The following is a 26025-nucleotide window of genomic DNA, read 5'->3' on the forward strand; positions in this document are numbered from 1 at the left end:
TTCTGTCAAGTCAAAATTCTGCAACCCTATTACATATTCAGTGCGTGTACATAGAAACACTTCTTAATGCCACTAACATGGACAAGATTTTAGGCAGAAGATGCAATCTAAATGACTGTGCAGTATGTACTACACTTCATGAATAATTAGGAATGAGAACATGATGGCTATAAGAGTATTGGAAGAGCCTGCTTCCATTCTGAATGGAAAGCTGAGTTGTGTGACCATTGGCAAAAACCGACCACGAAGGGACTCGAACCCCCAATCTTCTGATCCGAAGTCAGACGCCTTATCCATTATGACACGCGGTCATATGTCCTTCTGTGCTTATTTCTATAATGTAGGTGGTATGCAAGGATGGGAAATATGATATTGATAGTTATTTAGGTTTACATCCCATTGTGTTTTTTCAGCTCCTTTCAATTAAAGCACTCTTTTGGAATCGATATAATGAGAATGTCACCAGTACGATAAGCTTTTGTTTTCTTTTTTGCATTTAAACCTCTTTCTTCATGAGATTAAAGCTCAGTTGTATGCTTTACATAGCTCTGGATATTTCCAGAAGTGGAGAGAAACTGTTTTGACAGTAGTACAAACTGCTCCTTTCTGGATATGCCAATTTACACACGCTCAAAGGTTGTATATGTTTCATGAATCCTGACTTGCCCTATTCAAGTAGCTGAAAGCCTGTCACCACTTCTAGAAACAACAGTTACACCAATCCAATTCAAATCATTTTTTCCAAAGGAATATGTTCTGCCGGGTCAAAGTTGCATCTGACAAAGATAGGTGTTTAAAAATCTACTTTGTAGTTTCAGAACACCAACATGACTCTGAAGAGTACAGAAGTAAATTGGTACCATTTCAAAGTTCCTAATACCACTTAAGCTTCTGAGCGGAAGCATGTAATAAATATATCAATTTTTCTGGAAATGTAAGAGTGGATATTGGTTTTTACCTCAGATTGGACTCGAACCCACAGTCGCTGGCTTAGGAGGCCAGTGCCTTATCCATTAGGCCACTGAGGCACAGATAAACACTTGTAGTCTAGAGGCAATATTTAAATGTATTAAATCGTCAAACACTGGTGTCTGCACACAGAACAGTTCTCAGTTCTCTCCATAAGTAAACTTCCCATTTCCATCCTCTTCCATCCCCGACTTTAACACTCTGTTCTGTGCTATAATGGAGGCTCTGCATTTCGAGCAAGCGGAGAGAAAATTGGAGGAGAAACACTTTCGACTCCACACTTCTTCTTTCCTGGATGCTTTTCTCAATAAACTGGGCTTTGACAGTGGTATCAAGCCGTCCTTGTCTTCAGCAGGATACAGAAAAAGACACCAAGTCTCCTAACCAAGTTCAACCAAACTCTGCAACTTAATAGACCAATGCTTACCAAACTCTACAACTTAATAGACCAATGCTTTACAAATTAGCCAACTGTGTCATCAGCAAAGGCAGCCAATGTGCCAATCCTTTATAATTCTTCTGTAGTACTTTTCTATCTCGTAGGCAAAATTAGCACTTTAACTGCACAAATCATACAGATTTTACACTTAAGGCACTCCATGAACACATACTTACACACCTTGCATTTCATCTACACACCCTTAAGCTAAAAACCCATTCTGTCAAGTCAAAATTCTGCAAACCTATTACATAATAAGTGCGTGTACATAGAAGCACTTTTTAATGCCACTAAAATGGACAAGATTTTAGGCTGAAGATGCAATCTAAATGACTGTGCAGTATGTACTCCACTTCATGAATAATTAGGAATGTGAACATGATGGCTATAAGAGTATTGGAAGAGCCTGCTTCCATTCTGAACGGAAAGCTGAGTTGTGTGACCATTGGCAAAAACCGACCACGAAGGGACTCGAACCCTCAATCTTCTGATCCGAAGTCAGACGCCTTATCCATTAGGCCACGCAGTTATATGTCCTGCTGTGCTTATTTTTATAATGTAGGTGGTATGCAAGGATGGAAAATATGATATTCATAGTTATTTAGGTTTACATCCCATTGTGTTTTTTCAGCTCCTTTCAATTAAACACTCTTTTGGAATCTATATAATGAGAATGTCACCAGTACGATAAGCTTTTGTTTTCTTTTTTGCATTTAAACCTCTTTCTTAATGAGATTAAAGATCAGTTGTATGCTCACATAGCTCTGGATATTTCCAGAAGTGGAGAGAAACTGTTTTGACAGTAGTACAAACTGCTCCTTTCTGGATATCCCAATTTACACACGCTCAAAGGTTGTATGTGTTTCATGAATCCTGATTTGCCCTATTCAAGTAGCTGAAAGCCTGTCACCACCTCTAGAAACAACAGTTACACCAATCCAATTCAAATCATTTTTTCCAAAGGAATATCTTCTGCTGGGTCAAAGTTGCATCTGACAAAGATAGGTGTTTAAAAATCTACTTTGTAGTTTCAGAACACCAACATGAGTCCGGAGAGTACAGAAGTAAAATGGTACCATTTCAAAGTTCCTAATACCTCATAAGCTTCTGAGCGGAAGCATGTAATAAATATATAAATTTTTCTAGAAAAGCAATAGTGGATATTGGTTTTCACCTCAGATGGGACTCAAACCCACAATCCCTGGCTTAGGAGGCCAGTGCCTTATCCATTAGGCCACTGAGGCACAGATGAACACTTGCAGTCTAGAGGCATAATTCAAATGTATTCAATTGTCAAACACTGGTGTCTGCACACAGGACATTTCTCAGTTCTCTCCATAAGTAAACTTCCCATTTTCATCCTCTTCCATCCCCGACTTTAACACTCTGTTCTGTGCTATAATGGAGGCTCTGCATTTCGAGCAAGTGGAGAGAAATTGGAGGAGAACCACTTTCGACTCAACACTTCTTCTTTCCTGGATGCTTTTCTCAATAAACTGGGCTTTGACAGTGGTATCAAGCCGTCCTTGTCTTCAGCAGGATACAGAAACAGGCACCAAGTCTCCTAACCAAGTTCAACCACACTCTGCAACTTAATAGACCAATGCTTTACAAATTAGCCAACTGTGTCATCAGCAAAGGCAGCCAATGTGCCAATCCTTTATAATTCTTCTGTAGTACTTTTCTTTCTCGTAGGCAAAATTAGCACTTTAACTGCACAAACCATACAGATTTTTACACTTGAAGCACTCCATGAACACATACTTACACACCTTGCATTTCATCTACACACCCTTAAGCTAAAAACCCATTCGGTCAAGTCAAAATTCTGCAACCCTATTACATATTCAGTGCGTGTACATAGAAGCACTTCTTAATGCCACTAACATGGACAAGATTTTAGGCTGAAGATGAAATCTAAATGACTGCGCAGTATGTACTCCACTTCATGAATAATTAGGAATGAGAACATGATGGCTATAAGAGTATTGGAAGAGCCTGCTTCCATTCTGAACGGAAAGCTGAGTTGTGTGTCCATTGGCAAAAAGCGACCACGAAGGGACTCGAACCCTCAACCTTCTGATCCGAAGTCAGACACCTTATCCATTAGGCCACGCGGTCATATGTTCTGCTGTGCTTATTTTTATAATGTAGGTGGTATGCAAGGATGGGAAATATGATATTGATAGTTATTTAGGTTTACATCCCATTGTGTTTTTTCAGCTCCTTTCAATTAAAGCACTCTTTTGGAATCTATATAATGAGAATGTCACCAGTACGATAAGCTTTTGTTTTCTTTTTTGCATTTAAACCTCGTTCTTCATGAGATTAAAGCTCAGTTGTATGCTTTACATAGCTCTGGATATTTCCAGAAGTGGAGAGAAACTGTTTTGACAGTAGTACAAACTGCTCCTTTCTGGATATGCCAATTTACACACGCTCAAAGGTTGTATTCGTTTCATGAATCCTGCCTTGCCCTATTCAAGTAGCTGAAAGCCTGTCACCACCTCTAGAAACAACAGTTACACCAATCCAATTCAAATCATTTTTTCCAAAGGAATATCTTCTGCCGGGTCAAAGTTGCAGCTGACAAAGATAGGTGTTTAAAAATCTACTTTGTAGTTTCAGAACACCAACATGAGTCCGGAGAGTACAGAAGTAAAATGGTACCATTTCAAAGTTCCTAATACCTCATAAGCTTCTGAGCGGAAGCATGTAATAAATATATAAATTTTTCTAGAAAAGTAATAGTGGATATTGGTTTTCACCTCAGATGGGACTCGAACCCACAATCCCTGGCTTAGGAGGCCAGTGCCTTATCCATTAGGCCACTGAGGCACAGATGAACACTTGCAGTCTAGAGGCATTATTTAAATGTATTCAATTGTCAAACACTGGTGTCTGCACACAGGACATTTCTCAGTTCTCTCCATAAGTAAACTTCCCATTTTCATCCTCTTCCATCCCCGACTTTAACACTCTGTTCTGTGCTATAATGGAGGCTCTGCATTTCGCGCAAGTGGAGAGAAATTGGAGGAGAACCACTTTCGACTCAACACTTCTTCTTTCCTGGATGCTTTTCTCAATAAACTGGGCTTTGACAGTGGTATCAAGCCGTCCTTGTCTTCAGCAGGACACAGAAACAGGCACCAAGTCTGCTAACCAAGTTCAACCACACTCTGCAACTTAATAGACCAATGCTTTACAAATTAGCCAACTGTGTCATCAGCAAAGGCAGCCAATGTGCAAAACCTTTATAATTCTTCTGTAGTACTTTTCTTTCTCGTAGGCAAAATTAGCACTTTAACTGCACAATCATACAGATTTTTATACTTGAAGCACTCCCGGAACACATACTTACACACCTTGCATTTCATCTACACACCCTTAAGCTAAAAACCCATTCTGTCAAGTCAAAATTCTGCAACCCTATTACATATTCAGTGCGTGTACATAGAAGCACTTCTTAATGCCACTAACATGGACAAGATTTTAGGCTGAAGATGCAATCTAAATGACTGTGCAGTATGTACTCCACTTCATGAATAATTAGGAATGAGAACATGATGGCTATAAGAGTATTGGAAGAGCCTGCTTCCATTCTGAATGGAAAGCTGAGTTGTGTGACCATTGGCAAAAACCGACCACGAAGGGACTCGAACCCTCAATCTTCTGATCCGAAGTCAGACACCTTATCCATTAGGCCACGCGGTCATATGTCCTGCTGTGCTGATTTTTATAATGTAGGTGGTATGCAAGGATGGGAAATATGATATTGATAGTTATTTAGGTTTACATCCCATTGCGTGTTTTCAGCTCCTTTCAATTAAAGCACTCTTTTGGAATCTATATAATGAAAATGTCACCAGTACGATAAGCTTTTGTTTTCTTTTTTGCATTTAAACCTCTTTCTTTATGAGATTAAAGCTCAGTTGTATGCTTTACATAGCTCTGGATATTTCCAGAAGTGGAGAGAAACTGTTTTGACAGTAGTACAAACTGCTCCTTTCTGGATATGTCAATTTACACACGCTCAAAGGTTGTATACGTTTCATGAATCCTGCCTTGCCCTATTCAAGTGGCTGAAAGCCTGTCACCACCTCTAGAAACAACAGTTACACCAATCCGATTCAAATCATTTTTTCCAAAGGAATATCTTCTGCCGGGTCAAAGTTGCATCTGACAAAGATAGGTGTTTAAAAATCTACTTTGTAGTTTCAGAACACCAACATGAGTCCGGAGAGTACAGAAGTAAAATGGTACCATTTCAAAGTTCCTAATACCTCATAAGCTTCTGAGCGGAAGCATGTATTAAATATATAAATTTTTCTAGAAAAGTAATAGTGGATATTGGTTTTCACCTCAGATGGGATTCGAACCCACAATCCCTGGCTTAGGGGGCCAGTGCCTTATCCATTAGGCCACTGAGGCACAGATGAACACTTGCAGTCTAGAGGCATTATTTAAATGTATTCAATCGTCAAACACTGGTGTCTGCACACAGGACATTTCTCAGTTCTCTCCATAAGTAAACTTCCCATTTTCATCCTCTTCCATCCCCGACTTTAACACTCTGTTCTGTGCTATAATGGAGGCTCTGCATTTCGCGCAAGTGGAGAGAAATTGGAGGAGAACCACTTTCGACTCAACACTTCTTCTTTCCTGGATGCTTTTCTCAATAAACTGGGCTTTGACAGTGGTATCAAGCCGTCCTTGTCTTCAGCAGGACACAGAAACAGGCACCAAGTCTGCTAACCAAGTTCAACCACACTCTGCAACTTAATAGACCAATGCTTTACAAATTAGCCAACTGTGTCATCAGCAAAGGCAGCCAATGTGCAAAACCTTTATAATTCTTCTGTAGTACTTTTCTTTCTCGTAGGCAAAATTAGCACTTTAACTGCACAAATCATACAGATTTTTACACTTGAAGCACTCCATGAACACATACTTACACACCTTGCATTTCATCTACACACCCTTAAGCTAAAAACCCATTCTGTCAAGTCAAAATTCTGCAACCCTATTACATATTCAGTGCGTGTACATAGAAGCACTTCTTAATGCCACTAACATGGACAAGATTTTAGGCTGAAGATGCAATCTAAATGACTGTGCAGTATGTACTCCACTTCATGAATAATTAGGAATGAGAACATGATGGCTATAAGAGTATTGGAAGAGCCTGCTTCCATTCTGAATGGAAAGCTGAGTTGTGTGACCATTGGCAAAAACCGACCACGAAGGGACTCGAACCCTCAATCTTCTGATCCGAAGTCAGACACCTTATCCATTAGGCCACGCGGTCATATGTCCTACTGTGCTTATTTTTATAATGTAGGTGGTATGCAAGGATGGGAAATATGATATTGATAGTTATTTAGGTTTACATCCCATTGTGTTTTTTCAGCTCCTTTCAATTAAAGCACTCTTTTGGAATCTATATAATGAGAATGTCACCAGTACGATAAGCTTTTGTTTTCTTTTTTGCATTTAAACCTCTTTCTTCATGAGATTAAAGCTCAGTTGTATGCTTTACATAGCTCTGGATATTTCCAGAAGTGGAGAGAAACTGTTTTGACAGTAGTACAAACTGCTCCTTTCTGGATATGCCAATTTACACACGCTCAAAGGTTGTATACGTTTCATGAATCCTGACTTACCCTATTCAAGTAGCTGAAAGCCTGTCACCACCTCTAGAAACAACAGTTACACCAATCCAATTCAAATCATTTTTTCCAAAGTAATATCTTCTGACGGGTCAAAGTTGTATCCGACAAAGATAGGTGTTTAAAAATCTACTTTGTAGTTTCAGAACACCAACATGACGCTGAAGAGTACAGAAGTAAAATGGTACCATTTCAAAGTTCCTAATACCTCATAAGCTTTTGAGCGGAAGCATGTAATAAATATATCAATTTTTCTGGAAAAGTAAGAGTGGATATTGGTTTTCACCTCAGATGGGACTCGAACCCACAATCCCTGGCTTAGGAGGCCAGTGCCTTATCCATTAGGCCACTGAGGCACAGATAACCACTTGCGGTCTAGAGGCATTATTTAAATGTATTCAACTGTCAAACACTGGTGTCTGCACACAGGACATTTCTCAGTTCTCTCCATAAGTAAACTTCCCATTTTCATCCTCTTCCATGCCCAACTTTAACACTCTGTTCTGTGCTATAATGGAGGCTCTGCATTTCGAGCAAGTGGAGAGAAATTGGAGGAGAACCACTTTCGACTCAACACTTCTTCTTTCCTGGATGCTTTTCTCAATAAACTGGGCTTTGACAGTGGTATCAAGCCGTCCTTGTCTTCAGCAGGGCAAAGAAACAGGCACCAAGTCTACTAACCAAGTTCAACCACACTCTGCAACTTAATATACCAATGCTTTGCAAATTAGCCAACTGTGTCATCAGCAAAGGCAGCCAATGTGCCAATCCTTTATAATTCTTCTGTAGTACTTTTCTTTCTCGTAGGCAAAATTAGCACTTTAACTGCACAAATCATACAGATTTTTACACTTGAAGCACTCCATGAACACATACTTACACACCTTGCATTTCATCTACACACCCTTAAGCTAAAAACCCATTCTGTCAAGTCAAAATTCTGCAACCCTATTACATATTCAGTGCGTGTACATAGAAGCACTTCTTAATGCCACTAACATGGACAAGATTTTAGGCTGAAGATGCAATCTAAATGACTGTGCAGTATGTACTCCACTTCATGGATAATTAGGAATGAGAACATGATGGCTATAAGAGTATTGGAAGAGCCTGCTTCCATTCTGAATGGAAAGCTGAGTTGTGTGACCACTTTTGCAAAAAACGACCACGAAGGGACTCGAACCCTCAATCTTCTGATCCGAAGTCAGACACCTTATCCATTAGGCCACGCGGTCATATGTCCTACTGTGCTTATTTTTATAATGTAGGTGGTATGCAAGGATGGGAAATATGATATTGATAGTTATTTAGGTTTACATCCCATTGTGTTTTTTCAGCTCCTTTCAATTAAAGCACTCTTTTGGAATCTATATAATGAGAATGTCACCAGTACGATAAGCTTTTGTTTTCTTTTTTGCATTTAAACCTCTTTCTTCATGAGATTAAAGCTCAGTTGTATGCTTTACATAGCTCTGGATATTTCCAGAAGTGGAGAGAAACTGTTTTGACAGTAGTACAAACTGCTCCTTTCTGGATATGCCAATTTACACACGCTCAAAGGTTGTATACGTTTCATGAATCCTGACTTACCCTATTCAAGTAGCTGAAAGCCTGTCACCACCTCTAGAAACAACAGTTACACCAATCCAATTCAAATCATTTTTTCCAAAGTAATATCTTCTGACGGGTCAAAGTTGTATCCGACAAAGATAGGTGTTAAAAAATCTACTTTGTAGTTTCAGAACACCAACATGACGCTGAAGAGTACAGAAGTAAAATGGTACCATTTCAAAGTTCCTAATACCTCATAAGCTTTTGAGCGGAAGCATGTAATAAATATATCAATTTTTCTGGAAAAGTAAGAGTGGATATTGGTTTTCACCTCAGATGGGACTCGAACCCACAATCCCTGGCTTAGGAGGCCAGTGCCTTATCCATTAGGCCACTGAGGCACAGATAACCACTTGCAGTCTAGAGGCATTATTTAAATGTATTCAACAGTCAAACACTGGTGTCTGCACACAGGACATTTCTCAGTTCTCTCCATAAGTAAACTTCCCATTTTCATCCTCTTCCATGCCCAACTTTAACACTCTGTTCTGTGCTATAATGGAGGCTCTGCATTTCGAGCAAGTGGAGAGAAATTGGAGGAGAACCACTTTCGACTCAACACTTCTTCTTTCCTGGATGCTTTTCTCAATAAACTGGGCTTTGACAGTGGTATCAAGCCGTCCTTGTCTTCAGCAGGGCAAAGAAACAGGCACCAAGTCTACTAACCAAGTTCAACCACACTCTGCAACTTAATATACCAATGCTTTGCAAATTAGCCAACTGTGTCATCAGCAAAGGCAGCCAATGTGCCAATCCTTTATAATTCTTCTGTAGTACTTTTCTTTCTCGTAGGCAAAATTAGCACTTTAACTGCACAAATCATACAGATTTTATACTTGAAGCACTCCATGGACACATACTTACACACCTTGCATTTCATCTACACACCCTTAAGCTAAAAACCCATTCTGTCAAGTCAAAATTCTGCAACCCTATTACATATTCTGTGCGTGTACATAGAAGCACTTCTTAATGCCACTAACATGAACAAGTTTTTAGGCTGAAGATGCAATCTAAATGACTGTGCAGTATGTACTCCACTTCATGAATAATTAGGAATGAGAACAGGATGGCTATAAGAGTATTGGAAGAGCCTGCTTCCATTCTGAAAGGAAATCAGAGTTGTGTGACCATTGGCAAAAACCGACCATGAAGGGACTCGAACCCTCAATCTTCTGATCCAAAGTCAGTCGCCTTATCCATTAGGCCACGCGGTCATATGTCCTTCTGTGCTTATTTTTATAATGTAGGTGGTATGAAAGGATGGGAAATATGATATTGATAGTTATTTAGGTTTACATCCCATTGTGTGTTTTCAGCTCCTTTCAATTAAAGCACTCTTTTGGAATCTATATAATGAAAATGTCTCCAGTACGATAAGCTTTTGTTTTCTTTTTTGCATTTAAACCTCTTTCTTCATGAGAATAAAGCTCAGTTGTATGCTTTCCATAGCTCTGGATATTTCTAGAGGTGGAGAGAAACTGTTTTGACAGTAGTAAAAACTGTTCCTTTCTGGATATGCCAATTTACACACGCTCAAAGGTTGTATACATTTCATGAATCCTGACTTGCCCTATTCAAGTAGCTGAAAGCCTGTCACCACCTCTAGAAACAACAGTTACACCAATCGAATTCAAATCATTTTTTCCAAAGGAATATCTTCTGCCGGGTCAAAGTTGCATCTGACAAAGATAGGTGTTTAAGAATATACTTTGTAGTTTCAGAACACCAACATGACTCTGAAGAGTACAGAAGTAAAATGGTACCATTTCAAAGTTCCTAATACCACATAAGCTTCTGAGCGGAAGCATGTAATAAATATACCAATTTTTCTGGAAAAGTAAGAATGGATATTGGTTTTCACCTCAGATGGGACTCGAACCCAAAATCCCTGGCTTAGGAGGCCAGTGCCCTATCCATTAGGCCACTGAGGCACATATAAACACTTGCAGTCTAGAGGCATTATTTAAATGTATTCAATCGTCAAACACTGGTGTCTGCACACAGGACATTTCTCAGTTCTCTCCATAAGTAAACTTCCCATTTTCATCCTCTTCCATCCCCAACTTTAACACTCTGTTCTGTGCTATAATGGAGGCTCTGCATTTCGCGCAAGTGGAGAGAAATTGGAGGAGAACCACTTTCGACTCAACACTTCTTCTTTCCTGGATGCTTTTCTCAATAAACTGGGCTTTGACAGTGGTATCAAGCCGTCCTTGTCTTCAGCAGGACACAGAAACAGGCACCAAGTCTCCTAACCAAGTTCAACCACACTCTGCAACTTAATAGACCAATGCTTCACAAATTAGCCAACTGTGTCATCAGCAAAGGCAGCCAATGTGCCAATCCTTTATAATTCTTCTGTAGTACTTCTCTTTCTCGTAGGCAAAATTAGCACTTTAACTGCACAAATCATACAGATTTTACACTTGAAGCACTCCATGAACACATACTTACACACCTTGCATTTCATCTACACACCCTTAAGCTAAAAACCCATTCTGTCAAGTCAAAATTCTGCAACCCTATTACATATTCTGTGCGTGTACATAGAAGCACTTCTTAATGCCACTAACATGAACAAGATTTTAGGCTGAAGATGCAATCTAAATGACTGTGCAGTATGTACTCCACTTCATGAATAATTAGGAATAAGAACATGATGGCTATAGGAGTATTGGAAGAGCCTGCTTCCATTCTGAATGGAAATCTGAGTTGTGTGACCATTGGCAAAAACCAACCACGAAGGGACTCGAACCCTCAATCTTCTGATACGAAGTCAGACGCCTTATCCATTAGGCCACGCGGTCATATGTCCTGCTGTGCTTATTTTTATAATGTAGGTGGTATGCAAGGATGGGAAATATGATATTGATAGTTATTTAGGTTTACATCCCATTGTGTGTTTTCAGCTCCTTTCAATTAAAGCACTCTTTTGGAATCTATATAATGAAAATGTCACCAGTACGATAAGCTTTTGTTTTCTTTTTTGCATTTAAACCTCTTTCTTCATGAGAATAAAGCTCAGTTGTATGCTTTACATAGCTCTGGATATTTCTAGAGGTGGAGAGAAACTGTTTTGACAGTAGTAAAAACTGCTCCTTTCTGGATATGCCAATTTACACACGCTCAAAGGTTGTATACGTTTCATGAATCCTGACTTGCCCTATTCAAGTAGCTGAAAGCCTGTCACCACCTCTAGAAACAACAGTTACACCAATCCAATTCAAATCATTTTTTCCAAAGGAATATCTTCTGCCGGGTCAAAGTTGCATCTGACAAAGATAGGTGTTTAAAAATCTACTTTGTAGTTTCAGAACACCAACATGACTCTGAAGAGTACAGAAGTAAAATGGTACCAGTTCCTAATACCACATAAGCTTCTGAGCGGAAGCATGTAATAAATATATCAATTTTTCTGGAAAAGTAAGAGTGGATATTGGTTTTCACCTCAGATGGGACTCGAACCCACAATCCCTGACTTAGGAGGCCAGTGCCTCATCCATTAGGCCACTGAGGCACAAAGAAACACTTGCAGTCTAGAGGCATTATTTAAATGCATTCAATCGTCAAACACTGGTGTCTGCACACAGGACATTTCTCAGTTCTCTCCATAAGTAAACTTCCCATTTTCATCCTCTTCCATCCCCGACTTTAACACTCTGTTCTGTGCTATAATGGACTCTCTGCATTTCGAGCAAGTGGAGAGAAATTGGAGGAGAACCACTTTCGACTCAACACTTCTTCTTTCCTGGATGTTTTTCTCAATAAAATGGGCTTTGACAGTGGTATCAAGCCGTCCTTGACTTCAGCAGGACACAGAAACAGGCACCAAGTCTCCTAACCAAGTTCAACCACACTCTGCAACTTAATATACCAATGCTTTGCAAATTAGCCAACTGTGTCATCAGCAAAGGCAGCCAATGTGCCAATCCTTTATAATTCTTCTGTAGTACTTTTCTTTCTCGTAGGCAAAATTAGCACTTTAACTGCACAAATCATACAGATTTTATACTTGAAGCACTCCATGGACACATACTTACACACCTTGCATTTCATCTACACACCCTTAAGCTAAAAACCCATTCTGTCAAGTCAAAATTCTGCAACCCTATTACATATTCCGTGCGTGTACATAGAAGCACTTCTTAATGCCACTAACATGAACAAGTTTTTAGGCTGAAGATGCAATCTAAATGACTGTGCAGTATGTACTCCACTTCATGAATAATTAGGAATGAGAACATGATGGCTATAAGAGTATTGGAAGAGCCTGCTTCCATTCTGAAAGGAAATCTGAGTTGTGTGACCATTGGCAAAAACCGACCACGAAGGGACTCGAACCCTCAATCTTCTGATCCAAAGTCAGTCGCCTTATCCATTAGGCCACGCGGTCATATGTCCTTCTGTGCTTATTTTTATAATGTAGGTGGTATGAAAGGATGGGAAATATGATATTGATAGTTATTTAGGTTTACATCCCATTGTGTGTTTTCAGCTCCTTTCAATTAAAGCACTCTTTTGGAATCTATATAATGAAAATGTCTCCAGTACGATAAGCTTTTGTTTTCTTTTTTGCATTTAAACCTCTTTCTTCATGAGAATAAAGCTCAGTTGTATGCTTTACATAGCTCTGGATATTTCTAGAGGTGGAGAGAAACTGTTTTGACAGTAGTAAAAACTGCTCCTTTCTGGATATGCCAATTTACACACGCTCAACGGTTGTATACGTTTCATGAATCCTGACTTGCCCTATTCAAGTAGCTGAAAGCCTGTCACCACCTCTAGAAACAACAGTTACACCAATCCAATTCAAATCATTTTTTCCAAAGGAATATCTTCTGCCGGGTCAAAGTTGCATCTGACAAAGATAGGTGTTTAAGAATCTACTTTGTAGTTTCAGAACACCAACATGACTCTGAAGAGTACAGAAGTAAAATGGTACCATTTCAAAGTTCCTAATACCACATAAGCTTCTGAGCGGAAGCATGTAATAAATATACCAATTTTTCTGGAAAAGTAAGAATGGATATTGGTTTTCACATCAGATGGGACTCGAACCCACAATCCCTGGCTTAGGAGGCCAGTGCCTTATCCATTAGGCCACTGAGGCACATATAAACACTTGCAGTCTAGAGGCATTATTTAAATGTATTCAATCGTCAAACACTGGTGTCTGCACACAGGACATTTCTCAGTTCTCTCCATAAGTAAACTTCCCATTTTCATCCTCTTCCATCCCCAACTTTAACACTCTGTTCTGTGCTATAATGGAGGCTCTGCATTTCGCGCAAGTGGAGAGAAATTGGAGGAGAACCACTTTCGACTCAACACTTCTTCTTTCCTGGATGCTTTTCTCAATAAACTGGGCTTTGACAGTGGTATCAAGCCGTCCTTGTCTTCAGCAGGACACAGAAACAGGCACCAAGTCTCCTAACCAAGTTCAACCACACTCTGCAACTTAATAGACCAATGCTTCACAAATTAGCCAACTGTGTCATCAGCAAAGGCAGCCAATGTGCCAATCCTTTATAATTCTTCTGTAGTACTTCTCTTTCTCGTAGGCAAAATTAGCACTTTAACTGCACAAATCATACAGATTTTACACTTGAAGCACTCCATGAACACATACTTACACACCTTGCATTTCATCTACACACCCTTAAGCTAAAAACCCATTCTGTCAAGTCAAAATTCTGCACCCTATTACATATTCCGTGCGTGTACAAAGAAGCACTTCTTAATGCCACTAACATGAACAAGATTTTAGGCTGAAGATGCAATCTAAATGACTGTGCAGTATGTACTCCACTTCATGAATAATTAGGAATAAGAACATGATGGCTATAGGAGTATTGGAAGAGCCTGCTTCCATTCTGAATGGAAATCTGAGTTGTGTGACCATTGGCAAAAACCGACCACGAAGGGACTCGAACCCTCAATCTTCTGATACGAAGTCAGACGCCTTATCCATTAGGCTACGCGGTCATATGTCCTGCTGTGATTATTTTTATAATGTAGGTGGTATGCAAGGATGGGAAATATGATATTGATAGTTATTTAGGTTTACATCCCATTGTGTGTTTTCAGCTCCTTTCAATTAAATCACTCTTTTGGAATCTATATAATGAGAATGTCACCAGTACGATAAGCTTTTGTTTTCTTTTTTGCATTTAAACCTCTTTCTTCATGAGAATAAAGCTCAGTTGTATGCTTTACATAGCTCTGGATATTTCTAGAGGTGGAGAGAAACTGTTTTGACAGTAATAAAAACTGCTCCTTTCTGGATATGCCAATTTACACACGCTCAAAGGTTGTATACGTTTCATGAATCCTGACTTGCCCTATTCAAGTAGCTGAAAGCCTGTCACCACCTCTAGAAACAACAGTTACACCAATCCAATTCAAATCATTTTTTCCAATGGAATATCTTCTGCCGGGTCAAAGTTGCATCTGACAAAGATAGGTGTTTAAAAATCTACTTTGTAGTTTCAGAACACCAACATGACTCTGAAGAGTACAGAAGTAAAATGGTACCATTTCAAAGTTCCTAATACCACATAAGCTTCTGAGCGGAAGCGTGTAATAGGTAAGGAGGTGGATTGGCCATCTTGTTCAAAACCCACCTGAATATTACTATTAAGAAAATCACCAATATTGGTCTGATTGAAGCCATTTATTTCTCTGTTGCTGATTCTGCCGCAGTCTACCTTACCGGCATCCTAGTTTACAACCCCCCTAAAGCCTCTCCCTCTGCCCTATCACAACTGGTGCACGTCATCACGGACCTATCCCTTAAGCACCCACACTTCATAGTTTTGGGTGATTTTAACCTCCACGTTGATGACCCCACCTGTACTCAAGCCGCACGTTTTCTCAACTCTCTTCAGAGCCTGAGTCTGACGCAACTCATCCATGGTCCGACGCACGTAGCGGGCCACACATTAGACCTTATTTTTTCCAACCTCCCAGGGACCATTACTCATCCTTCCCTCCCCCTTACATGGACCGATCACTTTTTGCTTGCGTTCAACATTCCTATCCCTCAGGCACCTATCCCGGTGGAACTGGGTTCAGACTATAGAAGAAAATGGCATAAGGTCACCTGCACTACCCTAGAGCCAATATTCAGCTGCCCTTTGGAGTCTTACTTAGGAAATATTGATGCCTGTGTCACTAAGTTTAACACGACCTTATCGGCTGCGATCGATGAAATTGCCCCTTGTACATCTATGTCATCTGCAAGATCCCGCCCATCTGCTCCTTGGTTTTCAGATGCTCTACGTAAAGAAAAAAGCCATTGTAAAAAACTTGAACGCAAATGGAGACTTACGTATGACTCTGAGGCAAAAACTATCTACAGAACGGCCCTTAGGAAATTTACTAAATCAAAAAAACTGGCCATGAAAGAGTTTTTTGTCTCACAAATTAAAGACGCAGACAATTCGGTAAAAACACTGTTTAAAATTGTCAAGGATTTTGTAAAACCCCCTGCTATGACACCTAATAACCTTGCCAGTCAGTCTCTTTGCAATGGACTATCAGACTTCTTTCAAGAAAAAATTGATAAAATCGCATCCTCCTTCCCTCCAGCTGTAGCTCCTGACCTTTCCCTTTCCCCGGTTTCAACTAACCAGGACACTGCTCCTACATTAGTGGCCTTTAAGGATCTCACTCCTAATCTTGCACGTAAACTACTATTACAGTGCAAATCTGGTTCCCCTTTGGACCCGGTTCCCTCAAAAATTATGAGTGAGTTGTCTACCTTACTGTTAGAGCCACTCACTTCCATTTGGAACGCCTCTCTACAACTAGGCCAATTCCCCTCAGCCTGGAAGGAAGCTTTGCTTGTGCCCATCTTAAAGAAATCTGATGCCGACCCCACGCAATTCAGTAATTATCGGCCTATTTCTCTCCTTCCAAAACCCGCGAAGGTTTTGGAAAAGGCAGTCCAACTACAACTAGCAGAATACCTAGAGACCAATTCTCTTCTGCATGACTCCCAGTCCGGTTTCCGGACTGGATTCAGTACTGAGACCGCACTGCTAGAAGTAGCAGAGACTGTGCGAGAGTGTGTGGCCAAGGGCGAGGAGGCCATGCTGGTCCTCCTCGACCTATCCGCCGCCTTCGATACGGTGTCCCATAAAATCCTTCTTGACCGTATGGAGCAGATTGGATTGAGCGGCGTCGCCCTATCGTGGTTGGGTTCTTTCCTCCAAGGACGATCACAGAGGGTTCTTCTCAGACCTTTCGAATCAGAATGTAAACCTCTGGTACGCGGAGTCCCGCAGGGCTCAGCGTTAAGTCCTTTCTTCTTCAACGTTTACCTAGCCCCGTTGGCCAAGGTAGTAGAGGCATGTGGAGTCAGAGTGATCTCTTATGCTGATGATACTCAGCTCATATTTTCTTTTAGCGATCACTCTGACTCCAGCCTCTCCAGTTTCCGCCACTGTCTTGGCGAAATCTGTTCTTGGATGTCCACGAACCACCTGCGACTTAACACTGACAAGACGGAGGTTCTGTTCTTCAACCAAAAAATGACCATCCCACCTACATTATGGTGGCCAACGATACTTAACCCCCCCCCCACCCCGGTTCACTCTGCCCGTAATCTGGGGTTTATATTTGATGATACGCTATCCTGCAGCTCTCAAATCAATAAGGTCACTTCGGTCTGCTTTGGTAAATTAAAAATGATGAGGAAGATCTTTCCATTTTTGCCAATTGAGGCACGCAGAACTGTCACCCAGGCCTTAATTACCTCCCACCTGGATTATGCCAATAGTTTATATGCGGGGGCCCCTCTATACCAAATTGAACGTCTCCAGGTGGTGCAGAACGCTGCCGCAAGATTGATTGGCAATATCCCTCACAGACATCCTATCTCAGCGTTTCGTAAAGAGCTTCATTGGCTGCCTATAGCCAACCGTATTAAGTTCAAAACGCTCATCCTCGCCTTTCGAGCTTTGAATGGAACTGGCCCAGATTATTTAAGAAAGAGACTGAGATTGTCCCACTCGGTTAGGGATCTTCGTTACAACAATCTGCGCCTCATGACTGTGCCAAGATTCCGTCGCACAAGAATGGGTGGCAGAGCTTTTGCTGTTTTTGCAGCCAAATATTGGAACAGTTCACCGATTGATCTTAGATTTGCCCCTTCTGAAGCGCTTTTCCGCAGACGCCTGAAGACTTGGCTATTTTCATCTATTTAGATTACTTCCTCTTCTCCTGCTGACAGTTTTAGCGCCGGGACACCCCTGTTGGGGGTAGCCGTGCGCTTTACAAAATCCGTAAATAAATAAACATGACTCTGAAGAGTACAGAAGTAAAATGGTACCATTTCAAAGTTCCTAATACCACTTAAGCTTTTGAGCGGAAGCATGTAATAAATATATCAATTTTTCTGGAAAAGTAAGAGTGGATATTGGTTTTTACCTCAGATGGGCCTCGAACCCACAATCCCTGGCTTAGGGGGCCAGTGCCTTATCCATTAGGCCACTGAGGCACAGATAAACACTTGCAGTCTAGAGGCAATATTTAAATGTATTCAATCGTCAAACACTGGTGTCTGTACACAGGACATTTCTCTGTTCTCTCCATAAGTAAACTTCCCATTTTCATCCTCTTCCATCCCCGACTTTAACACTCTGTTCTGTGCTATAATGGAGGCTCTGCATTTCGAGCAAGTGGAGAGAAATTGGAGGAGAACCACTTTCGACTCAACACTTCTTCTTTCCTGGATGCTTTTCTCAATAAAATGGGCTTTGACAGTGGTATCAAGCCGTCCTTGTCTTCAGCAGGACACAGAAAAAGGCACCAAGTCTCCTAACCAAATTCAACCAAACTCTGCAACTTAATAGACCAATGCTTTACAAATTAGCCAACTGTCTCATCAGCAAAGGCAGCCAATGTGCCAATCCTTTATAATTCTTCTGTAGTACTTTTCTGTCTCGTAGGCAAAATTAGCACTTTAACTGCACAAATCATACAGATTTTACACTTAAGGCACTCCATGAACACATACTTACACACCTTGCATTTCATCTACACACCCTTAAGCTAAAAACCCATTCTGTCAAGTCACAATTCTGCAAACCTATTACATATTCAGTGCGTGTACATAGAAGCACTTTTTAATGCCACTAAAATGGACAAGATTTTAGGCTGAAGATGCAATCTAAATGACTGTGCAGTATGTACTCCACTTCATGAATAATTAGGAATGAGAACATGATGGCTATAAGAGTATTGGAAGAGCCTGCTTCCATTCTGAACGGAAAGCTGAGTTGTGTGACCATTAGCAAAAACCAACCACGAAGGGACTCGAACCCTCACTCTTCTGATCCGAAGTCAGACGCCTTATCCATTAGGCCACGCAGTAATATGTCCTGCTGTGCTTATTTTTATAATGTAGGTCGTATGCAAGGATGGAAAATCTGATATTCATAGTTATTTAGGTTTACATCCCATTGTGTTTTTTCAGCTCCTTTCAATTAAAGCACTCTTTTGGAATCTATATAATGAGAATGTCACCAGTACGATAAGCTTTTGTTTTCTTTTTGCATTTAAACCTCTTTCTTCATGAGATTAAAGCTCAGTTGTATGCTTTACATAGCTCTGGATATTTCCAGAAGTGGAGAGAAACTGTTTTGACAGTGGTACAAACTGCTCCTTTCTGGATATGCCAATTTACACACACTCAAAGGTTGTATACATTTCATGAATCCTGACTTGCACTATTCAAGTAGCTGAAAGCCTGTCACCACCTCTAGAAACAACAGTTACACCAATCCAATTCATATCACTTTTTTCCAAAGGAATATCTTCTGCCGGATCAAAGTTGCATCTGACAAAGATAGGTGTTTAAAAATCTACTTTGTAGTTTCAGAACACCAACATGACCCTGAAGAGTACAGAAGTAAAATAGTACCATTTCAAAGTTCCTAATACCTCATAAGCTTCTGAGCGGAAGCATGTAATAAATATATCAATTTTTCTGGAAAAGTAAGAGTTGCTATTGGTTTTCACCTCAGATGGGACTCGAACCCACAATCCCTGGCTTAGGAGGCGAGTGCCTTATCCATTAGGCCACTGAGGCACAGATAAACACTTGCTGTCTAGAGGCATTATTTAAATGTATTCAATTGTCAAACACTGGTGTCTGCCCACAGGACATTTCTCAGTTCTCTCCATAAGTGAACTTCCCATTTTCATCCTCTTCCATCCCCGACTTTAACACTCTGTTCTGTGCTATAATGGAGGCTCTGCATTTCGAGCAAGTGGAGAGAAATTGGAGAAGAACCACTTTCGACTCAACACTTCTTCTTTCCCGGATGCTTTTCTCAATAAACTGGGCTTTGACAGTGGTATCAAGCCGTCCTTGTCTTCAGCAGGACACAGAAACAGGCACCAAGTCTCCTAACCAAGTTCAACCACACTCTGCAACTTAATAGACCAATGCTTTACAAATTAGCCAACTGTGTCATCAGCAAATGCAGCCAATGTGCCAATCCTTTATAATTCTTCTGTAGTACTTTTCTATCTCGTAGGGAAAATTAGCACTTTAACTGTACAACTCATACAGATTTTACACTTGAAGCACTCCATGAACACATACTTACACACGTTGCATTTGATCTACACACCTTTAAGCTAAAAACCCGTTCTGTCAAGACAAAATTCTGCAAACCTAGTACATATTCAGTGCGTGTACATAGAAGCACTTTTTAATGCCACTAAAATGGACAAGATTTTAGGCTGAAGATGTAATCTAAATGACTGTGCAGTATGTACTCAACTTCATGAATAATTTGGAATGAGAACATGATGGCTATAAGAGTATTAGAAGAGCCTGCTTCCATTCTGAATGGAAAGCTGAGTTGTGTGACCATTGGCAAAAACTGACCACGAAGGGACTCGAACCCTCAATCTTCTGATCCGAAGTCAGACGCCTTATCCATTAGGCCACGCGGTCATATGTCCTGCTGTGCTTATTTTTATAATGTAGGTGGTATGCAAGGATGGAAAATATGATATTCAAAGTTATTTAGGTTGACATCCCATTGTGCTTTTTCAGCTCCTTTCAATTAAAGCACTCTTTTGGAATCTATTTAATGAGAATGTCACCAGTACGATAAGCTTTTGTTTTCTATTTTACATTTAAACCTCTTTCTTCATGAGATTAAAGCTCAGTTGTATGCTTTACATAGCTCTGGATGTTTCCAGAAGTGGAGAGAAACTGTTTTGACAGTAGTACAAACTGCTCCTTTCTGGATATGCCAATTTACACACGCTCAAAGGCTGTATATGTTTCATGAATCCTGACTTGCCCTATTCAAGTAGCTGAAAGCCTGTCACTCCTCTAGAAACAACAGGTACACCAATCCAATTCAAATAATTTTTTCCAAAGGAATATCTTCTGCCGGGTCAAAGTTGCATCTGACAAAGATAGGTGTTTAAAAATCTACTTTGTAGTTTCAGACCACCAACATGACTCTGAAGAGTACAGAAGTAAAATGGTACCATTTCAAAGTTCCTAATACCACATACGCTTCAGAGCGGAAGCATGTAATAAATATATCAATTTTTCTGGAAAAGTAAGAGTGGATATTGGTTTATACCTCAGATGGGGCTCGAACCCACAAACCCTGGCTTAGGAAGCCAGTGCCTTATCCATTAGGCCACTGAGGCACAGATAAACACTTTCATTCTAGAGGCAATCTTTAAATGTATTCAATCGTCAAACACTGGTATCTGCACACAGGACATTTCTCAGTTCTCTCCATAAGTAAACTTCCCATTTTCATCCTCTTCCATCCCCGACTTTAACACTCTGTTCTGTGTTATAATGGAGGCTCTGCATTTCGAACAAGTGGAGAGAAATTGGAGGAGAACCACTTTCGACTCAACACTTGTTCTTTCCTGGATGCTTTTCTCAATAAACTGGGCTTTGACAGTGGTATCAAGCCGTCCTTGTCTTCAGCAGGACACAGAAAAAGGCACCAAGTCTCCTAACCAAGTTCAACCACACTCTGCAACTAAATAGACCAATGCTTTACAAATTAGCCAACTGTGTCATCAGTAAAGGCAGCCAATGTGCCAATCCTTTTTAATGTTTCTGTAGTACTTTTCTATCTCGTAGGGAAAATTAGCACTTTAACTGCACAAATCATACAGATTTTACACTTGAAGCACTCCATGAACACATACTTACACACCTTGCATTTCATCTACACACCCTTAAGCTAAAAACCCATTCTGTCAAGTCAAAATTCTGCAAACCTATTACATATTCAGTGCGTGTACATAGAAGCACTTTTTAATGCCACTAAAATGGACAAGATTTTAGGCTGAAGATGCAATCTAAATGACTGTGCAGTATGTACTCCACTTCATGAATAATTAGGAATGAGAACATGATGGCTATAAGAGTATTGGAAGAGCCTGCTTCCATTCTGAACGGAAAGCTGAGTTGTGTGACCATTGGCAAAAACCAACCACGAAGGGACTCGAACCCTCAATCTTCTGATCCGAAGTCAGACGCCTTATCCATTAGGCCACGCAGTCATATGTCCTGCTGTGCTTATTTTTATAATGTAGGTGGTATGCAAGGATGGAAAATATGATATTCATAGTTATTTAGGTTTACATCCCATTGTGTTTTTTCAGCTCCTTTCAATTAAAGCACTCTTTTGGAATCTATATATTGAGAATGTCACCAGTACGATAAGCTTTTCTTTTCTTTTTTGCATTTAAACCTCTTTCTTCATGAGATTAAAGCTCAGTTGTATGCTCACATAGCTCTGGATATTTCCAGAAGTGGAGAGAAACTGTATTGACAGTAGTACAAACTGCTCCTTTCTGGATATGCCAATTTACACACACTCAAAGCTTGTATACATTTCATGAATCCTGACTTGCCCTATTCAAGTAGCTGAAAGCCTGTCACCACCTCTAGAAACAACAGTTACACTAATCCAATTCAAAACATTTTTTCCAAAGGAATATCTTCTGCCTGGTCAAAGTTGCATCTGACAAAGATAGGTGTTTAAAAATCTACTTTGTAGTTTCAGAACACCAACATGACCCTGAAGAGTACAGAAGTAAAATGGTACCATGTCAAAGTTCCTAATACCTCATAATCTTCTGAGCGGAAGCATGTAATAAATATATAAATTTTTCTGGAAAAGTAAGAGTTGATATTGGTTTTCACCTCAGATGGGACTTGAACCGACAATCCCTGGCTTAGGAGGACAGTGCCTTATCCATTTGGCCACTGAGGCACAGATAAACACTTGCAGTCTAGAGGCATTATTTAAATATATTCAATTGTCAAACACTGGTGTCTGCACACAGAACATTTCTCAGTTCTCTCCATAAGTAAACTTCCCATTTTCATCCCTCTTCCATCCCCGACTTTAACACTCTGTTCTGTGCTATAATGGAGGCTCTGCATTTCGAGCAAGTGGAGAGAAATTGGAGGAGAACCACTTTCGACTCAACACTTCTTCTTTCCTGGATGCTTTTCTCAATAAACTGGGCTTTGACAGTGGTATCAAGCCGTCCTTGTCTTCAGCAGGACACAGAAACAGGCACCAAGTCTCCTAACCAAGTTCAACCACACTCTGCAACTTAATAGACCAATGCTTTACAAATTAGCCAACTGTGTCATCAGCAAAGGCAGCCAATGTGCCAATCCTTTATAATTCTTTTAGAATTACTTTTCTTTCTCATAGGCAAAATTAGCACTTTAACTACACACATCATACAGATTTTACACTTGAAGCACTCCATGAACACATACTTACACACCTTGCATTTCATCTACACACCCTTAAGCTAAAAACCCATTCTGTTAAGTCAAAATTCTGCAAACCTATTACATATTCAGTGCATGTACATAGAAGCACTTTTTAATGCCACTAAAATGGACAAGATTTTAGGCTGAAGATGTAATCTAAATGACTGTGCAGTATGTACTCCACTTCATGAATAATTAGGAATGAGAACATAATGGCTATAAGAGTATTAGAAGAGCCTGCTTCCATTCTGAATGGAAAGTTGAGTTGTGTGACCATTGGCAAAAACCTACCACGAAGGGACTCAAACCCTCAATCTTCTGTTCCGAAGTCAGATGCCTTACCTATTTGGCCACGCAGTCATATATCCTGCTGTGCTTATTTTTATAATGTATGTGGTATGCAAGGATGGAAAATATGATATTCATAGTTATTTAGGTTTACATCCCATTGTGTTTTTTCAGCTCCTTTCAATTAAAGCACTCTTTTGGAATCTATATAATGAGAATGTCACCAGTACGATAAGCTTTTGTTTTCTTTTTTGCATTTAAACCTCTTTCTTCATGAGATTAAAGCTCAGTTGTATGCTTTACATAGCTCTGGATATTTCCAGAAGTGGAGAGAAACTGTTTTGACAGTAGTACAACTGCTCCTTTCTGGATATGCCAATTTACACACGCTCAAAGGTTGTATATGTTTCATGAATCCTGACTTGCCCTATTCAAGTAGCTGAAAGCCTGTCACCACCTCTAGAAACAACAGTTACACCAATCCAATTCAAATCATTTTTTCCAAAGGAATATCTTCTGCCGGGTCAAAGTTGCATCTGACAAAGATAGGTGTTTAAAAATCTACTTTGTAGTTTCAGAACACCAACATGACTCTGAAGAGTACAGAAGTAAAAAGGTACCATTTCAAAGTTCCTATTACCACATAAGCTTCTGAGCGGAAGCATGTAATAAATATATCTATTTTTCTGGAAAAGTAAGAGTGGATATTGGTTTTTACCTCAGATGGGACTCGAACCCACAAACCCTGGCTTAGTAGGCCAGTGCCATTAGGCCACTAAGGCACAGATAAACACTTGCATTCTAGAGGCAATATTTAAATGTATTCAATCGTCAAACACTGGTGTCTGCACACAGGACATTTCTCAGTTCTCTCCATAAGTAAACTTCCCATTTTCATCCCTCTTCCATCCCCGACTTTAACACTCTGTTCTGTGCTATAATGGAGGCTCTGCATTTCGAGCAAGTGGAGAGAAATTGGAGGAGAACCACTTTCGACTCAACACTTCTTCTTTCCTGGATGCTTTTCTCAATAAACTGGGCTTTGACAGTGGTATCAAGCCGTCCTTTTCTTCAGCAAGACACAGAAACAGGCACCAAGTCTCCTAACCAAGTTCAACCACACTCTGCAACTTAATAGACCAATGCTTTACAAATTAGCCAACTGTGTCATCAGCAAAGGCAGCCAATGTGCCAATCCTTTATAATTCTTCTGTAGTACTTTTCTTTCTCATAGGCAAAATTAGCACTTTAACTGCACAAATCATACAGATTTTAAACTTGAAGCACTCCATGAACACATACTTACACACCTTGCATTTCATCTACACACCCTTAAGCTAAAAACCCATTCTGTCAAGTCAAAATTCTGCAAACCTATTACATATTCAGTGCGTGTACATAGAAGCACTTTTTAATGCCACTAAAATGGACAAGATTTTAGGCTGAAGATGCAATCTAAATGACTGTGCAGTATGTACTCCACTTCATGAATAATTAGGAATGAGAACATGATGGCTATAAGAGTATTGGAAGAACCTGCTTCCATTCTGAACGGAAAGCTGAGTTGTGTGACCATTGGCAAAAACTGACCACGAAGGGACTCAAACCCTCAATCTTCTGATCCGAAGTCAGACGCCTTATCCATTAGGCCACGCGGTCATATGTCCTGCTGTGCTTATTTTTATAATGTAGGTGGTATGCAAGGATGGGAAATATGATATTGATAGTTATTTAGGTTTACATCCCATTGTGCTTTTTCAGCTCCTTTCAATTAAAGCACTCTTTTGGAATCTATTTAATGAGAATGTCACCAGTACGATAAGCTCTTGTTTTCTATTTTACATTTAAACCTCTTTCTTCATGAGATTAAAGCTCAGTTGTATGCTTTACATAGCTCTGGATTTTTCCAGAAGTGGAGAGAAACTGTTTTGACAGTAGTACAAAGTGCTCCTTTCTGGATATGCCAATTTACACACGCTCAAAGGTTGTATATGTTTCATGAATCCTGACTTGCCCTATTCAAGTAGCTGAAAGCCTGTCACCACCTCTAGAAACAACAGTTACACCAATCCAATTCAAATCATTTTTTCCAAAGGAATATCTTCTGCCGGGTCAAAGTTGCATCTGACAAAGATAGGTGTTTAAAAATCTACTTTGTAGTTTCAGACCACCAACATGACTCTGAAGAGTACAGAAGTAAAATGGTACCATTTCAAAGTTCCTAATACCACATACGCTTCAGAGCGGAA

General features: G+C 40.0%; 20 non-coding genes across 20 annotated transcripts; all 20 read right to left on the reverse strand.

Annotated features, from left to right (window-relative positions):
• Positions 1-955: 955 nt before the first annotated feature.
• Positions 956-1028, reverse strand: TRNAR-CCU (transfer RNA arginine (anticodon CCU)). The gene has a single exon. It is a non-coding gene; the product is annotated as a tRNA-Arg (tRNA).
• Positions 1029-1864: 836 nt separating this feature from the next.
• TRNAR-UCG (transfer RNA arginine (anticodon UCG)) lies at positions 1865-1937 on the reverse strand. Its single transcript has one exon. It is a non-coding gene; the product is annotated as a tRNA-Arg (tRNA).
• A 642-nt stretch (positions 1938-2579) lies between these two features.
• TRNAR-CCU (transfer RNA arginine (anticodon CCU)) lies at positions 2580-2652 on the reverse strand. Its single transcript has one exon. It is a non-coding gene; the product is annotated as a tRNA-Arg (tRNA).
• Positions 2653-3456: 804 nt separating this feature from the next.
• On the reverse strand, positions 3457-3529 carry TRNAR-UCG (transfer RNA arginine (anticodon UCG)). The gene has a single exon. It is a non-coding gene; the product is annotated as a tRNA-Arg (tRNA).
• Positions 3530-4173: 644 nt separating this feature from the next.
• Positions 4174-4246, reverse strand: TRNAR-CCU (transfer RNA arginine (anticodon CCU)). The gene has a single exon. It is a non-coding gene; the product is annotated as a tRNA-Arg (tRNA).
• Positions 4247-5049: 803 nt separating this feature from the next.
• Positions 5050-5122, reverse strand: TRNAR-UCG (transfer RNA arginine (anticodon UCG)). The gene has a single exon. It is a non-coding gene; the product is annotated as a tRNA-Arg (tRNA).
• A 644-nt stretch (positions 5123-5766) lies between these two features.
• TRNAR-CCU (transfer RNA arginine (anticodon CCU)) lies at positions 5767-5839 on the reverse strand. The gene has a single exon. It is a non-coding gene; the product is annotated as a tRNA-Arg (tRNA).
• An 804-nt stretch (positions 5840-6643) lies between these two features.
• TRNAR-UCG (transfer RNA arginine (anticodon UCG)) lies at positions 6644-6716 on the reverse strand. The gene has a single exon. It is a non-coding gene; the product is annotated as a tRNA-Arg (tRNA).
• A 644-nt stretch (positions 6717-7360) lies between these two features.
• Positions 7361-7433, reverse strand: TRNAR-CCU (transfer RNA arginine (anticodon CCU)). The gene has a single exon. It is a non-coding gene; the product is annotated as a tRNA-Arg (tRNA).
• Positions 7434-8239: 806 nt separating this feature from the next.
• TRNAR-UCG (transfer RNA arginine (anticodon UCG)) lies at positions 8240-8312 on the reverse strand. Its single transcript has one exon. It is a non-coding gene; the product is annotated as a tRNA-Arg (tRNA).
• A 644-nt stretch (positions 8313-8956) lies between these two features.
• On the reverse strand, positions 8957-9029 carry TRNAR-CCU (transfer RNA arginine (anticodon CCU)). The gene has a single exon. It is a non-coding gene; the product is annotated as a tRNA-Arg (tRNA).
• A 1520-nt stretch (positions 9030-10549) lies between these two features.
• TRNAR-CCU (transfer RNA arginine (anticodon CCU)) lies at positions 10550-10622 on the reverse strand. The gene has a single exon. It is a non-coding gene; the product is annotated as a tRNA-Arg (tRNA).
• Positions 10623-11425: 803 nt separating this feature from the next.
• TRNAR-UCG (transfer RNA arginine (anticodon UCG)) lies at positions 11426-11498 on the reverse strand. Its single transcript has one exon. It is a non-coding gene; the product is annotated as a tRNA-Arg (tRNA).
• Positions 11499-13728: 2230 nt separating this feature from the next.
• Positions 13729-13801, reverse strand: TRNAR-CCU (transfer RNA arginine (anticodon CCU)). The gene has a single exon. It is a non-coding gene; the product is annotated as a tRNA-Arg (tRNA).
• An 802-nt stretch (positions 13802-14603) lies between these two features.
• TRNAR-UCG (transfer RNA arginine (anticodon UCG)) lies at positions 14604-14676 on the reverse strand. Its single transcript has one exon. It is a non-coding gene; the product is annotated as a tRNA-Arg (tRNA).
• Positions 14677-18120: 3444 nt separating this feature from the next.
• On the reverse strand, positions 18121-18193 carry TRNAR-CCU (transfer RNA arginine (anticodon CCU)). Its single transcript has one exon. It is a non-coding gene; the product is annotated as a tRNA-Arg (tRNA).
• A 2396-nt stretch (positions 18194-20589) lies between these two features.
• On the reverse strand, positions 20590-20662 carry TRNAR-UCG (transfer RNA arginine (anticodon UCG)). The gene has a single exon. It is a non-coding gene; the product is annotated as a tRNA-Arg (tRNA).
• Positions 20663-21305: 643 nt separating this feature from the next.
• TRNAR-CCU (transfer RNA arginine (anticodon CCU)) lies at positions 21306-21378 on the reverse strand. The gene has a single exon. It is a non-coding gene; the product is annotated as a tRNA-Arg (tRNA).
• Positions 21379-22181: 803 nt separating this feature from the next.
• Positions 22182-22254, reverse strand: TRNAR-UCG (transfer RNA arginine (anticodon UCG)). The gene has a single exon. It is a non-coding gene; the product is annotated as a tRNA-Arg (tRNA).
• A 3108-nt stretch (positions 22255-25362) lies between these two features.
• Positions 25363-25435, reverse strand: TRNAR-UCG (transfer RNA arginine (anticodon UCG)). Its single transcript has one exon. It is a non-coding gene; the product is annotated as a tRNA-Arg (tRNA).
• Between the last annotated feature and the right edge of the window lie 590 nt (positions 25436-26025).

This window comes from Lissotriton vulgaris, chromosome 5 (genome assembly GCF_964263255.1).
Source record: "Lissotriton vulgaris chromosome 5, aLisVul1.2, whole genome shotgun sequence".
Classification (NCBI taxonomy): domain Eukaryota; kingdom Metazoa; phylum Chordata; class Amphibia; order Caudata; family Salamandridae; genus Lissotriton; species Lissotriton vulgaris.